Genomic DNA, 16314 nt, shown 5'->3' with positions numbered 1-16314 from the left:
CAATGGAATATTACTCAGCCATAAAGAAGAATGAAATTATGGCATTTGTTGGTAAATGGATAGAACTGGAAATATCATACTAAGTAAAATAATCCAATCCCCTCAAAAAAACAAAGGCCATATATTTTCTCTTCTCTGATATTGGATGCTAACTCACAATAAAAGTGTGGGGTGGGGGTGGAGATTCATGGAATTGGACAGGGAGAATGGGGGGAAGGTAGGGAGAATGAGAATGGGAAAAAAACGATAGAATGAAACAGACATAGCTTTCCTATGCTCATATATGAATACACAATCAGTGTAATTCCACATAATGTACAACCACAAGAATGGGAATCTAATTTGAATGGATTGCACTCCATGTATGTATAATACATCGAAACACACCCTACTGTCATGTATATCTAACAACAACAAATAAAAAAAAAGAATCTGATTGTTCACAAAGCACTTCTTGAACCGCATCTGGCTCCTAATAGAATATAATATGCAACGGCTAAAAACAAAGACATAACTGGGCCACATAGTAACTAACTCTTTTTAGGTGGCCTCCTGACTATATTCCACAGACATGGGAAGATAAGGTCAAAGGGACCCTCACACACACACCCCAACCCCCCCACCCTGCCATCCCCCCCCGCCCCCCCCCCCCGAGGCAAAGTAGGGTCTGGCAAGCCTCTCAAACAAATCCATTCCCCTCTTGATTTTCCCTTGGTGTATCTACCAGGGAAATTGCCAAGGAGGAAAAAAACCAAAGACAAATACTGCATGATGTCACTTATATGTGGAATTGAAAGCAATCAAACTCATAAAAGCTGAGGTACATTGTTGGTTGCCAGGGACTGGGGAGTGCGGTTAATGGGGACATATTGGCCAAAGAGTAAAACCTTCCAGTTATAAAATGATTAAGTCTGAGGATCTATTGCACTACATGGTTACGATAGTTAGTGATACTGTACCCTTCATTGAAATTGGTTCTTACGACATACACCCATACCTATACACACAAATGGTAACTTTGTTATGATCACCATTGTGCTAAGTAATTTGAGTGCAATAATCACTACACCTGCATAAGTAAACTAGATCATCACATGGTACACTTTGAATATAAATCACTTTTGTCAATCATACCTAATAAAGCCAGAGAAAAATTTGAAAAACAATACATTTCATCATTTTTTGGGATGATTCACAGTATACATTTGTACGATAAAAGTTCTGAGAAGTCCTGCAATAAAGAAAAAAATAATAGATTATTGGGGGCTGGGGTTGTGGCTCAGTGGTACAGCGCTCGTCTAGCCTGTGTGAGGCACTGGGTTTGATCCTCAGCACCACATAAAAAAATAAATAAACAAACAAAATAAAGGTTTTAAAAAAATAATAGATTATTGTTTAGGGTTCTTTTGAAGATATGAGCTTAAAGGGGACAAATCTTTCCCCACCTCCTCCTATTTTAAGAGGTCTAAGGACTCCTTCCCATGAGGAAGTTGGGAAACACACCTTTCAGGCCCCTTGGGTGATACCATATCCCAAGCATCAAGGATGAGCATTGCGCTTTAAAGTGAAGTTACCTGTAATAGCCTGACCCCAATGCTTCCGAGACTAGGAAGAGTACCAGTGACGACTTCTAGTGAGAAAGATCTGCACCCTGCTCCATGCAGGAACCTGGGAGTAGTTAGGACCTCTGTGGAGCTGCCAGAGAATGCCAGAGAACAGAAAATCAGATGTGCTGGCCGATGAACTCCAATCCTGAACCTGACCCGGAGGGGTGAGCCTCCCAGCCTCCTGCCACAGGGCCACAGTCACAAGCACCAGGAGGCTGGGCACTGTGACCTTTGCCCTCGTAAAGTAAGGGCAAAACCAGATTCTCCATCAACCTCTAGGCAAAGTTGGAATCAGGCCCAGATTTTTTGTAATTTAGAAAAATAGATGACTCTTCTCTCAAATATCATTTATAGTAATAAGGGAGGAAGGATGAAGTGAAGTCATGTCTCCTTTCCAGATCTGAACTTGATGATGTCACAGGCCATCCGTCCTGTGTGCTGGTGCAGCAGGAGGCCTATTCCTTCCTGGCCAGGCTGTCCTGGGCAGCACCATCCCCCACGGAACAGAGGTCATTGTCCAGCACCGGCTGATTGGCTGAGCATCAGCTGCCCAGCACCCAGCCCCCCAGAACAGAGCAACAAAAACAGAGTCAAAAGAGCTTCTGAGCAGCCAAAGTAATGTTTGAGGTCTGCCCTTAATTCCATAGAACACTTCTCCTTGCCCTAAGGTGGAGTCTACAGAGAAATACTGCTACTTACAACTCACAAACCTGAAATTCCACGTTCCTGAAGGGAACTATCAGGGAATGAAGGGCCATCAATTACTGTCATCTGGTTAGATTGGACACAGAAGACTGGAGAAGAGGGTGAAAAGAGGAAATAAAGACCAGCTGAGGTAAGTGACTGTTCTTGTCAAGGGGGAGGTTGGGACAAACCACAGTAGTTAGAGGAAGAAAACAACTTGAGGTCTAACAGTTTCATTTTGGACAATAAATCCCACATGCCTCCAAGGGCCCTAGCACCATGGTTTTCAATCTCAAAACCTGGAAAAATGGTTTAAAATGCAGATTCCAGAGGCCCTTCCCAGGTATTCTATTTGGGGGGTATCTAGGGTCAGGTCCAGGAATCTAAAGCTTGTTTCATAAGACCCTGATACTTGGACCCCTTTTCAAAACACACTCACCTAAGCCTATGAGTACATCCCAGTTTTTCATTCCTTCAACTGATATTTGTTTAAAATATAACTGGGAATTACAGAGAGATGACAAAAGCCGAGCCCTACCCTTAGAAAGCCCACAGCCTATTGGATATAAAAGCAGGTAAATAAAATGTGTGGGGTCACTGCTGCACAGACATGGGTGTGTGTGCGGGGGGTTCATGTGCCACATCAATAACATGACAAACCCTACTTTGGCAGGTCTGAGAAGCTTCCATGGATGAGAAGTTGGAGCTACACAGTAAACAAGGATGTATTCACCAAGCTGACATGAGGGAAAGAACATTTCAATATCAGGAGGTCCTCAGGTTAAGAAAGTGAGGACCTTAAACTGAGGTTGAACTGTAAACCTGACATGGAGCGTGAAGGACAGAGAGGGGAAATAGCAGAGGATAGGTAGGAATGTCCAGGGAAGGGCCAGATGGAAGGCAACTCCAAACCACAAACACTCATGTTAAGAAGCTCTCTTGCTGGCAGTGGGGACGACTGAGAACATTAATGAAAAAAAAAATTTACATGTAATCAGATTTGTGCCTTTGATCACTCAGACTCCAGTTGGGATCATACTGCTTGTTATGGATAATCAATCTGATTGGATTAAGACATGCTTAAGATTAAAGGCTTCTAGGTATCTCAATGAGGGAGATTCTAGGAATGATTGGCATGTGGATCAGCAAACTTTGGCAGACACCCACCCTAAGTGTAGGCAGCAGAGTCCAATAGGTTGGAGGCTTGGAGGGAACAAAATTTGGAAGAACAAGGAGGCAGCAGCAGACGCAAGCTTGATTCTTCTTGGACGGGTTCTTGATTACTGCTGCGATGGGCTGAGAACATTGTACGCTTGCCCCTTCACTCTTCCAAAGCAGACTCTGCCCTGTGATTCTCCAGGGAGTTTCCAGGCCTCTGGTCCCAAACTAGAGCTACAAATCATTTTTCCCTCTTGTTCTGGAGCTTCCAGCTTCTTGAACTGAGGAGCTATTTGTTCCTCCAGCACTCCAGGCTGCAGATGGCCATTACGGACTACCTAGCTTCTGGTTGTATAAACCAACCTAATAACTTCCCTCTATATAATCTAATAACTTCCCTCTATATAATCACATATATATGATCATATTTCATATGTGTGTGTATGTATCTTGGTTGTGTTCCTTTAGAGAACTCTAATAAAGTGCAGAAGATAAAGATATTGAAGGTGAAGATGACAGCCTTTATTTAAGTAATGGTAACAGTGGAGAAGCACAAGATGCTGAAATTATTTGGTGAGTTAACAAATGAATTGTGGCTAGAACTGTTGTATGAAGCCCTATGGATACCATTATACTACAAGCCCACAATCTTTTAACTTCAATTCCAAAATTATTTATCCTCAATCCCAAAGCCAAAAAGCTCTGGAAAAAAATTATAGTAATTGATTTAGTAGTAGCACCTGACCTGCCTTAAAGTAATTTGTGACAAAACCTGCCCTGATCTGAGACTCTAATTTTCAGTTATCCCATTAGTGGAATCATTCCTGTATTTCACTGCTGAACTATTTTGAATTATATGGTTCCTTGGAGCTGTGCTCTATCCTGTGCAGGGTGTTATAGAACACATGGTTTAGGGTTCAGATTTACTTTCTAAAATCAGAGCAATCTGAATTTACATATACTTTGGGCCCCTAGTGTTTTGAATAAGGAATTTGGGATCTGTAAAAATAGAGCAAAGATATTGCTCCCACCTAAGCACCAAAGCATCAAACAGAAGGGGAAACCAACAAGATGTAGACCTGGACATGAAGAAAAGAAAGGACTCTTGTCTCTGGCTTGGGCTTAGGACAACAGAGACTATCACAATCCAGAATGAGGAAGAAGGAACAAAAGATTAAAGAACACTCAATGGAAGTTTAGACTAAAAAATAGGAAAATTTTAATTTGAATTGTTGATTTTTTAAAAAGTGTTTACATGGGTTCATTACACATATCTGGAAAATCTACTTGTCTTGGAACACCTCAAACTTCTTCAAACCTAGATAAATTAATAATGATAATAATAATAATAACAATAATAATGCCTGACATTGGTGGGATACATCAGAGCTTATCCAGCACTTTCTAAAACTGTTGCATTTAGTTCTGAACAACTCTAAAGCATTTTTGTAAGCATGTGCTTATTTACTTATGGACTTATGGACTTTGAATTAAATCTTAATTTTAAATGAGAAAGCGCCTTGTTTTTACCTATATGTAAAGTTTCAAAAACTATATCACAACCAAAAAAAGCCTCTGCACATAAGGAAAAGGCTGGCATCCTGGAGAAAGGAATCTGTAGAGCCCACATGGGTCCAACTGTGTGTACCTCCACACCAATGCAAAAGAAGTCTATCCCGAGTTCATCAAACAACACAGCTCTGTCAGTCAGCTTTTCATCACTGTGGTCAAAATACCTGAGAAAAATAAAGGAAGCTGGATATATTTTGGCTCATGGATTCAGAGGTTTCAGTTCCTGGTTGGATGGCTCCATTGTTTCTGGACCTGTGATGAGGAAGGACATTATGTCTGAAGGATGTGGCAGAGCAAAGCTCACCTGTCAGCTGAGAAGCCCAGAGAGAGAAAGAAAGGGACTGGCGGTAAGTTCCAATCTCCAAAGGCACAATCCCAAGGGCCCACTCCCTTCAACTAGGTCCCACCTGCCTCAGTTTCCACCACCTCCCAGTAGTCCTTTCAGGTCATGAATCCATCAATGGGATGATCCACTGATGAAGTCCAGAACCCTCATGATCCAATCACTTCCCCAAAGCCTCACCTCCAAACACTGCTGCATTGGGGACCAAGTATTCAACACAAGAGGCATTCCAGATCTAAACCATAAATGTAGCATTATTTATTTCTACACCTGTACAAATAAACCAAGGTAGACTCCACCTCTCTCCCTTCAAGCAACCTATGTAGTTTGATCGCTGTTTTCTTTTCAACCAGTAAATTTTCCTCCTCCTAAAAATGCACAAGGATCTACAGTTGTTCATCTCTCAACTTGCATCTGCATTTCCATGTCCTGAGTTAATAATGAATTTAATTGTTCCATTCTCGATTGCATTTTTCTTTATAATCCCATAATTATTAAATGGTTCCATAGCACACTGCAGTGTCCTTGCCAACTCTAAGTTGCTAAATACTTGTCTCAATTAACTTGCATCACTGACAAAGCTCATAATATTACATTAATATTGCCTATGAAGGTAAATGTTTCCTTAGCAAGTCTTCAGTTTTACTTGTAGTGGTACTGGAGATTGAACTCAGGGACACTTAATTACTGACCCACATCCCCAGCCTTATTTTGTATTCTATTTAGAGATGGGGTTTCATTGAGTTGCTTAGCTTACCTGTATTTTTTTAAAGGTATACAGATGACATAAGAATGCATTGTCCCTGTAAAAGTTTCCAAAAAAAACCATAAATATATATGTTTATATATATACATATGTGTATGTATATATAAATTTATAGTGAAAATGGGAAGGTCCATTTTACAGCTACATAGAGACTTTTCTACTTCTTACCAATAGTTTGGTGAAGTCATTCTATTCTCTATGCTCCAGGAGTTTAAAGGGAAAATTCTATTGTTTTGTTTTTCTCTGAATTTCTCCCTCTCTCCCGTCTCCTCTCTCCTCTCCTTTCCTCTCTTCTCTTTCTCTCTCTTTCTCCCTATCTTTCTCTCTCCTTCTCTCTCTCTCTCTCTCTCTCTCTCTCTCTCTCTCTCATTCTTCCATCGATAAATCCTATTGACTCCATCTTCAAAATATGCCCTCACCCCAAACCAAACAGCCATCATTTCTCACCTGGATGACAGCAGTAGCCCCTTCCTGGTCTCCTGGCTTCCTTACCCAAAAAGTCTACTCAAAGTACAACAGCCAGAGGGATCCTTTAAAAATAGTCTTCTGCTCAAAGGCCTCCAATAACTCTCCATCATACATAGTAAAAACCCAAGAAATTCCTAGATACTCTGCCCTAGTTTCTATCTCTCTAAAGTCTCCCATGTTGCTTCTGGCTCTGTCTAGCCACAATTGGCTCCCTGATGTTCCAGAATACACCAACTGGGCATCCATCTATTCAGGACTAGAGAATAAAAGGAGTTCCTCCAACACCTTGATTTTAGCCTGAAAGACATATTTAGATGTTCAGTCTCCAGAACTGTAATTTAGTGCTGTTAAAGTCACTAAATTGTAATAATTTGTTATATCAGCAAGAGGAAACCAATACACAATCTACCCTTCATTTCACAGTGGCCACAGGAAAGCACACCTTTTAGATACAGGTGGAAGAACTGTTCCCAACTTCGAAATTGACAAAGTTCTTTGTGAATATATAGCTTGCTTATTGGTATATAATAACTAGAATGCTGGTCTATTCAGAAGACAAAATATGTAGAAAAACAAATATTCAAATAGAGAAAGAGCAAAGAGTGAAAGAAAAAAAAAGGGGTTTTGTTGTTGTTGTTGTTTTCTATCCATGGGAAAATCTCCCATGGACCAGACATCATAACCATAGCAGACACCACAGCTTTTGCAGGGGAAGGAAACCTCATTGATTCATTCAATGATTGAACTCATAACTATGGCTATTAAAAATCCATCAGCCAACCACAAATCATTCATTGTCTTCTACTGAGCACTGTGCTAGATGCTGAATAACACAGGAAGTGTGAGAATGGGTTCACAATTACATAAGATTGGATTAGGGGCCAAAATATAAGAAGTTCTCCCTTGAGGCAGAACAAATTTCCTGTTAAATCCTAAGTGCAGTGGTGGGTCAGTATGGGCCAGACAGAGGGCTGTGCTCAGCAGGACCTGGATGGAAGCCTGGCAAGGATGGAAGGGGACAAGAAGAAAGGAGCAAAAGGGAAAATGAACATAGCAGGAGTGAGGGATAGTGAAGACATTAGCTTGGTTACAGCCGAGGAATTAGTAGGGAACAGTGGAAAATAAGGTTGGACAGATACATCATGATATGATCCCACTATAAAAGCCAGGCAGAGGCATTTGAAATCAATGTAGTAAAAACAGGAACTATGGCAGATTTTTTGCCCTATTTTATTGTGAGAATTTTCAAACATCAAAAGCAACTGAAATATTTGAACACTAACCACCCTACAGGCATCATGTGGATTCTCAAACTACATGTTACCATCTTTGCTTTATTCCTACCTGTTCATCTTTGCACCTACTTATCAATTCATCTTGATTTTTTAATGTTTTTATTTTTTGCAGTATATTATTAATTCTTATTCTTCCAGACGAAACTTGATTCTTTTAGCAATTTCCAGAAGAATACCCTTAGAATTTTGATGAGGTTTACACAAAAGTTTTAAGTCCATTTGGAAGGAATTACAATTTTTAATTATCTGCTTTTCTTCCCTGGAAAATAATCACAGTAATGTTTTATATTTTGAAGTTTTTCTTGTATACATTTCTGAAATGTATGATCCAGCTTATTTTTATGTATTTTACTGATAATGTAAATATTTCCCCTCATTTTATGCTTCTAGCTGGTTGTGCAGATCTTTTCCTTCATATTCATGATTAGCCAAACCTTGTTTATATCATGAGCTTCTCTTATCAAGGATGCCACTATAACCTGGACTTCCAATGCTAGATGCAGCACAGAGATGAGAGGCAGTCTTTAGATACAAACCAGTACTTCTCTCAACAGTCCACTTTCCAATTATTCATAAAAAAGACATTTTTTCAGTATGCATATACTTTTTTGCTAACCTTAGAGACAAAAATTCACTCAAACACTTAAAAAGAGTTAAGATAATAAAAGACTTAATATTGATAAAAATTAAATAGCTCATAGTAAACATAGGGTCTACTTTAATTGTTGGTAGCTTTCATTTCCTGAATCAATTGTTTACTTTTTTAGTAAAAGCTAGAATACAGAGTATGGCTCTATTAAATCAAAGACAGATGATAATATGTATTATAAAATGTCCATTTGCATCTAAAATAGAAAAGCAAATAGAAAGCTCTGTGGCATGTAATCTCAGAAGTACAAAGCCACCTTTTGTCATAGAACTATAAATAAGTAGATCTTTCAAATAAAACATCACATTTCAAAAATCAAATAAAATTAGGAATATTACTACTTCCTGTTTCTTCACATTCACACTTTATAGACAGCCCCTTTGTTTTATTTTCTGTATTCTTCCAGTATTCATCACTTTTATAAAGAGTAGCCTACTGCATACGTTGATCTATACTTTGCTTTTTTCCAAACTAGGGATCAGTGCACATTTGTACACAGAGAACTCCATTATTCTTATGTAAACCTGCATAGAATCCCATTTTGCAATGTACCATTTTTTATTTAAATAAGCTTTCATTGGAAGATATTTGGTTTGTTTTCCATGTTTTGCTATTATAAACAATGTTACAATGAATATTTTGGCTGTTTAGTATTTCATACATTCAAAGTCATATCTGTAGGAAAAAGTCCATCAGTATTGGCTCAAAATACTAATGCATAATCAATAATAAAAGATTCTATCAGTATTGGGCCAAAATATTGATGCATTTTTACTCTGATAAATGTCATCTATAACATCACGGTGGTTTCTAGCATCTATTCATTTTATCTTACATTCTCAACAACAGTGCATGAAAGAATTTGCTTCTCATGGCCTAGCCAACAGTTTTGCAGCCAACTTTTAAAATTTTGTCTAATAATTAGGTGAGAAATGGTGTCTAGGTGCATTTAACTTGTATTTTCCTCATTACAGGTGATATAAGCATGTGGAGTCTTGAAGAAGCACATGCATTTATTTTCTTGGGACCACCCTCATTGCTTCCCTCTTGTTTTATGTGTTTGGGGCTGAACTTTTTCTGATTGATTTCTCTTTTTTTAAATATGTTTTGGTTGTTTGGCCACAATATCTTTATTTATCGTTATGTGGTTCTGAGGACCAAACTCAGTGCCTCTCACCCATGCTAGGTGAGTGCTGTAACACTGAGCCATAATTCCAGCCCCTTCTATTTGATTTCTAAGAGTCCTTTACCTATTAGAGATATGAAACCTTACAAGTTAAATATACTTTTTAATTTTTGCCTTTTTGATTTACTTATGGTGCTTTTCCTCTCTGCAGGAATGTTATTGTTAGCATAGATCAAATTTAATATATATGTATGATATACCTATATTTATTTTTGTTATGATTTCTAAATTTGGAATTATGCTTAGAAAGACTTTTTCCACCTAAACAATAGCAATTAATATAAATGACATTTTTATAATTGTCTATTTCTTCTTCTAACATTTTGTTGTACTTTAAAAAATTAAATCTTCAATGTTATTTGTTGTTTACTTTTGAATTAGGCTTATTTTTATTTGAAAGGTAAAAATTACTACTTAATCTAGGCAACTATTTATATTACTACGTTTTTTTATTAATTTTAACTCTACACATGGGGAAATGAGCTTCACTGTATTTTTTGTCATAAAAAAGATAGTCCTCTGCATGTGACAACAGTAGTAATCAAATGGTGGGATAACTTGCCTTATTGTTAAAAAAAATGTTAAAGTCAAGAAAGATGAAGAAAATCTGAGGAGCTACTCTAAAATAAAGGATATTAAAGATATATGACAATTCAGTGTATGCTCTTGTCCTGGAAGGTATAAAACACACACAAGTGTACATACACACATGCATAAACACAATGTACACTTTGAATAATCAAAAAGAAAACTATCATAATTTAGATATGAGCTGTGGAATCGATAATAGTGTTAAAGTTTTTTCCTGATTTCGGTCATTGTTCCAGATTATTCAGAATTTAAATGTTAAGTGTCTCTAATAGAGCAAAAAGGACATTCAGAAATTTGGGGATTATATTTGCAATTCTTATGAAATTTTAAAATTTTGTCACAATAAAAAGTTAGTCAACAATGAATATCTCAAGTTTGCTGAAATCTCTTTAAAGTCTCCATTTCATTCTTATAATAATACCTCTATGAGACTGGGTTTTCCACTTTGGTGTTAGTAGAACAAAACATAAAACAATATGGATAGTCTTTTATCCCCTGTGTGAAACAGGATTATTAATCTATCCTGGATTAGATAAGGAAACAAACAAAAAGCAAATTCATTTGTCTCATTAAAGCTTACAATATAGATATGTATTGTGTTCATTCAAGGTATGCATGTAGGTGTTTAATATGTGGAAATCACTGTTTGATTCAACTTTCAGCTACCTTATGATTGTGCTATTTAAAAAGTGACTAGTGCTTCTATTCATTCTCCATGAACACATCCAATAAAATAAATTTTCAGTAATTATTTTCCTTTTGTATTTGTTCTGATTATATTTACCGAAATGTAATTGATATATATTGATATCTGATCATTAAAAATCAGAACTTGTATTTCTGCCTTTGTGGCTTTTTATTTTGTTTTTTGTAGAAATCCATTTTTATTATATTGGTCCATGACACTGGAAATTATAAATACATATATATCTACCACAGACAGTTCAAAGCACTGATTTTAAGAACTAATTAATGCATAAATCATCCTGCCTCCCAGGAGCTATTTACTTTCTAGAAGGACTTGATATCTTTTACTAAAAGAATTAAGTATCCAAAAGATTGGTAGGGTTGTTCATTTTTGTGCATTTAGACAAGTATTCCCACTATTACTCATATGCCAAGTTTTTGTGCCCATCTTAAGGAATGGTGCTAAAAAAGCCCACATCTCTAAAAGGAACTACTGTCTTAAAGAGAGATTGTTTAAGACCACAGACTGCACACATAGAACTACAGCCATCTCAAATACACAGTAACTATTAGGGGACTATACACTTAGATCAGTATCTGAGGATCTAGAGAATGGGAAGTGGGGCACTGTTTGGAGGTCAAAATCATTCACTTTAAATATATATAGACTTTTTAAAAAATTGTTTAACTGTAAAACTTTTTCCCAAGCACTCTATCAAAGTCTTAAATTCCTGCCTCTGGTATTATCATGCTTGGCCTTTCACCTGGCAAGCTGAATCCACACAGTTCCATCTCTTCCCTGATACCAAGCCAGGACATGGTAGATGTAGAAACAAAGCAACAAAGCACATTGGTTAAATACAAATTCCCAGTGAAGAATTAGTTACTACTGTGAAAAACTGTCCAGTGTTTTAAAATAGGCAAAAGAGATAACTGGGATTCCCTTCAGTGGATGTGAGCTTTGTCTAGAGGGCGCTCTGGGTATGATCTGAATTATAAAGATGCACACTTGTACCTGACTTTCTATTGTCCAGGCTATTTTGCAACTGAAACAAGGTAGAGGTTGGTTATAGAAAATACAGAGATGCAAATGATTTCAGTTAATTGCAATGAAAATTATTCCTATTCACAGTATTGCAAATTAATTTTATCTACTAGAGACTATGTTATAGTTTGGATATGAAGCATCCCCCAAAGACTCAGGGATTAAAGGCTTCGTTGCCAACCTGTGGTTCTATTGGGAGTTGGTGGAACCTTTAGGAGATGGAGCTTAGCAGAAGATATTAGGTCTGAGCTTGAAAGCGAACATTGAGATCCCACAGGCCCAAAAGCAACAGAGCCAACAATGGACTGAAACCTTAATATGAACCAAAATAAAACTTTTCTCTTCGCCTGTGGGACTCCAGAAATTTTGGCAGGTATTCAAGAATGGTCCTTTCTGTACATGTCAACCAAGACTAAATAAGAAAATTATCAATGTTTTCCTTATTATTTCCAATAAGTTCAAGATGACCTTGGCATTTTTCCCAGTTTCTTCTAGTTTGAAACATGTTCCAGTCTATAAACCTCTGTTCTAGTCACACATCTTTTTCTCATGTTATCTCTACAACTCAATTATTATATATTTTTAAAAGTCCTTTCTCCTTCCCTTATTGATTCCAGTAAAAGCATTTTTACATCTGCTCATTAACACTGTCTCCTACTCAAAACATAATGCTTCTAGAGCATTCATACAACACTGCTGACTTATGAGTTCAATGGTTTCGGTTAGTAGGAGGTAGATTGGAAAAGGCCAGCATTTAACAATTACTGGGAGACATTGGCTATATCTTCTCAAGTTCAACTAAACTAGTCTGGGCTGACAATGGTGATTGTAAAATAGCTATTAGGGTCCATTTCACGGGACAGATGTTGCTTCTCTTGCAAGCCTTGGTCTGCTACGAGGAATTAGATTCACCCAGTATTTAGTTTGGAGCCAGATTACTTGGGCTGATACTCCATCTAATGTTACAAATTAAGGACACAGTTTTTATAGATTCATTTATCATTTGACCATTGCTCTCCATCTTCTGAAAATGCCTGAAGAAAGATTAAACTCAATAAGATTCAAACATTACTCAAAAAAAGAGAGAGAAATAAGGAGGTATCACTCAATTGTTGGAAAAATAAACTTTTATCTAGATCCTAATGCCAAGAGAAATACCTGTAGTATACCTTATTAGCAGTAATTGCACTGTTTTATAAATATCATTCAGAGTTATTTCAAATGCTACATATTTTTACTTCAGATGTATGTATATGAAAATAATACCAAAGAATTGTTCTCTAAATGTATCTGTAGAAGGAGCAGGGATATAATGACAGGTAATGAAGGCTAAGTCTAGAGGTTTCTATTATCATGAACATATTGTCCACATCAAAAAGACACTGCATTCATCAGAATATCCATTCCCTGAGAATTATAACTAAGAGTAAAATATTTCTATGTGATTTATGAGTTCCCACTGAATCCACAAGCTGAATCCACACAACTTCATCTCTTCCCTGATACCAGTGGGAATTTATAGTGCTTCAGATTATATATTACAAAATATAAAGTTTCCACTGTTGAAGAATATTACCTGATGAAAGGAACATAAAAACAGAACAAGATGTGTTGGTAGAAATATAATATGGCAAAAATATTCTAGCTGATATTTTGGCAATTTGTTATCAAGAGGTTAAAAAAAGAGAATGAATTTTGACTTAGCAATTCCACTTCTAGGACCATGTCCTCAGAAAATCACTTAAAAAATGGACAAAGGTGTATTTACAATGGTAAATATGATAGAATAATAATAAAATTGTAACAATCTAAATGCTCAATAATACAAGAGTAATAAAAAATATTGTATGTAATATATGGAAAACTATTCATCTATTAAAATTTTCTGAGTAGAAAAATATTCTTTGTCATAGAAATATGTTCAAATATAGATCAGTGTTCAAAAAAGGAGGGAAGAAATATTTTATTTCATATGCTGTAAAAAGGAAAGCCTGTGAGAATAATTTTAAGTAGATTTATCAAAATTCTAAATATGCGTACTCTGCAGAACAGCAAGCAATTGTGTTTCCAGGAGATATACCTTGCAGAAATATTTGCTGTGTGCACAAGTAGAGTGATTATATATGCATATGTATACATGATCTGAGTTAGTGAAACTGAGAAAGATAAATTCTGCACATGAGTTTTATGAGCTTTCTCGAAAGCAAGTTGGTGGTAGAGGTCAAAAGAAGTAAAAAATATCCCAAACAATTCACCCAATAATTCCTTTTTAGGAATATATTTTAAATTTAAATTTTTAAATTCTTCTTAAATGCAAGAACTACTCTGAATATGTCAACAGAAATGGGGAAAAAATCAAGAGAAAAAAACAGAAAGAATGCAAACATTCAACACTAACAAAACAAGAAGAAAAGTGTGATAGCCTAAGATCAGGATATATTTTTAACATTCCAAAAATTAAAAATCAATTACCTTTTTGGAAAACATAAATTATCAAAATTCAACAAAAGGTATTTTTAAATCAAAAAAATCATGTTACAAAGTTAAAAAAGGAAAAAAGCTTTCATTGTCAGGCACAAAATCTTCTATAGTGAAGGGTTTTCAAAACTTAAATGAACTGATGAACTATTAAAAATACTAAAATTAGTTTCTCTTTAAACAGTATGATTATTGGTGATTTGACAAACTTTACTGCACTATTCTAAATTTTCTAAGTGTTCTACTTTTCTAATATACATTTGCTATTAATATATTTAAATTTCAACATATTATTACTACAAATAAAATTTCATTTAAAATTGAAATGGAATCTAATTGAAATTATGAAAGTAGGGAAATATAATTTTTATTGTATTGAAAGCACTGAAATACAGGCAAGAGAAAAGTGGAACTAATATGAGTATTTTGTAAAAAGATGAAGACAGCAATGTACTCTAGCATCAGGGAAGTGGGGGCCAGCACAAAAGCTCATGACCAGAAAAAAGTCACAGGACCCTTCTTTGCTGGACACCTATTTTTTATTTAAAAAAGAAAAGAACATGTGTAAATAAAAATAATAAAAATGATTTAAGTTAAACCCAAGTCACTTCATGAATTATTTAGATCTCTACTGTTCTAGATATATGCTATTCAATACAGTAGCCATTAGCCACTAATGACTACTTAAATTATTTAAAATTAAATAAAATTAAAAACCTCAGTTTCTTAGTAGCACTACCAAATTTCAGTTTCTTAATGATTGCTAGTGGTCTGTTGGAGAGTATAGATATTGAACATTTCCAGTATTACAGGAAGTTCTATTAGACAGATGGGCTCTACATCCCCCACTTTACTTTATAATTTATTCTGATCTACCTTTCAGAAGTGAAAACAAAAATCTATGACCTATTAATTTTTTAGAGTATACTCCACTGACTTCCTATATAAATGATATGACTCAAAAATGCATATTACTAGACCAAGCCCTGAATTTATTAATTTTACAAGCTAAGCTTATATTTTAGAACAGACTATTAGATTTCAGTCGTGGATCTCCATTTCACATGTCACCAAGTAAATATTTGAAAATTTCTAGATATGTTTTGGAAATGGAAGTTTGTTGGGGAAGCTACTGGCTTCTGGCATGTAGAAGCCAGGGATATTACTAATATGTTCTATAATGCAAAGGATAGCCCCCCCAACCCCCTGCAAAGAATTATCTGGCCCCAAATACCAATAGTGCTAAGGACAATAAACCCTGATAAAGTCTGTGGAAAAGCCATAAAAATGCTTTTCAAGTAGCTTATCTTACATTCAATATATCATTTTTCATGTATAATGAATGTCTTTTCTAGACTTTCTAAAAATTAACTCTGCTATAGACTGAATAAGCACTTGTGTTCCCAAAAATTCATAAATTGAAATCTACATCCCTAATCTGACAGCATTTGAAGGTGAATCTTTGAGAAATAATTATGGCATAAGGGTGGTGTGTTCACTAATGGAACTATAGTGTCATTATAAGAAGACGAAGTGTTCAAAATTTGCACCCTTCCCCAAGCCAGGTTATAGAAAGAAGGGGTCCCCTGAAAATCAGGAAGAGGGCCCTCACCAGAGACATAATTAATGGGCTCCTTGATATAGGATTTCCCACCCTTCAGAATGATGAGGATTTCATTTCTGTTAAGCCAACCAGTCTGTAGTATTTTTGATACAGCAGCCATGGCTGACTTAGACAATCTCCTTTCCCACAGATGTTTAAGTAGAGAAATTTATCTCATTTTT

General features: G+C 36.1%; 2 long non-coding RNA genes across 3 annotated transcripts in view; one reads left to right on the top strand and one right to left on the bottom strand.

Moving 5' to 3' along the window:
• LOC120888457 (uncharacterized) overlaps positions 1–16314 on the bottom strand; it is a 575667-nt gene that overhangs the window by 544219 nt on the left and 15134 nt on the right. The gene's annotated exons all lie outside the window — the stretch shown is intronic.
• Positions 2161–11067, top strand: LOC144365148 (uncharacterized). Its single transcript, XR_013423373.1, has 4 exons — positions 2161–2442; positions 2965–5368; positions 6797–6931; positions 9517–11067. It is a non-coding gene; the product is annotated as an uncharacterized LOC144365148 (long non-coding RNA).

The sequence above is a fragment of the Ictidomys tridecemlineatus genome, chromosome 6, assembly GCF_052094955.1.
Source record: "Ictidomys tridecemlineatus isolate mIctTri1 chromosome 6, mIctTri1.hap1, whole genome shotgun sequence".
NCBI lineage: Eukaryota > Metazoa > Chordata > Mammalia > Rodentia > Sciuridae > Ictidomys > Ictidomys tridecemlineatus.
Note: the sequence above shows the minus strand (reverse complement) of the source record. Positions and strands in the feature narration are given on the sequence as shown.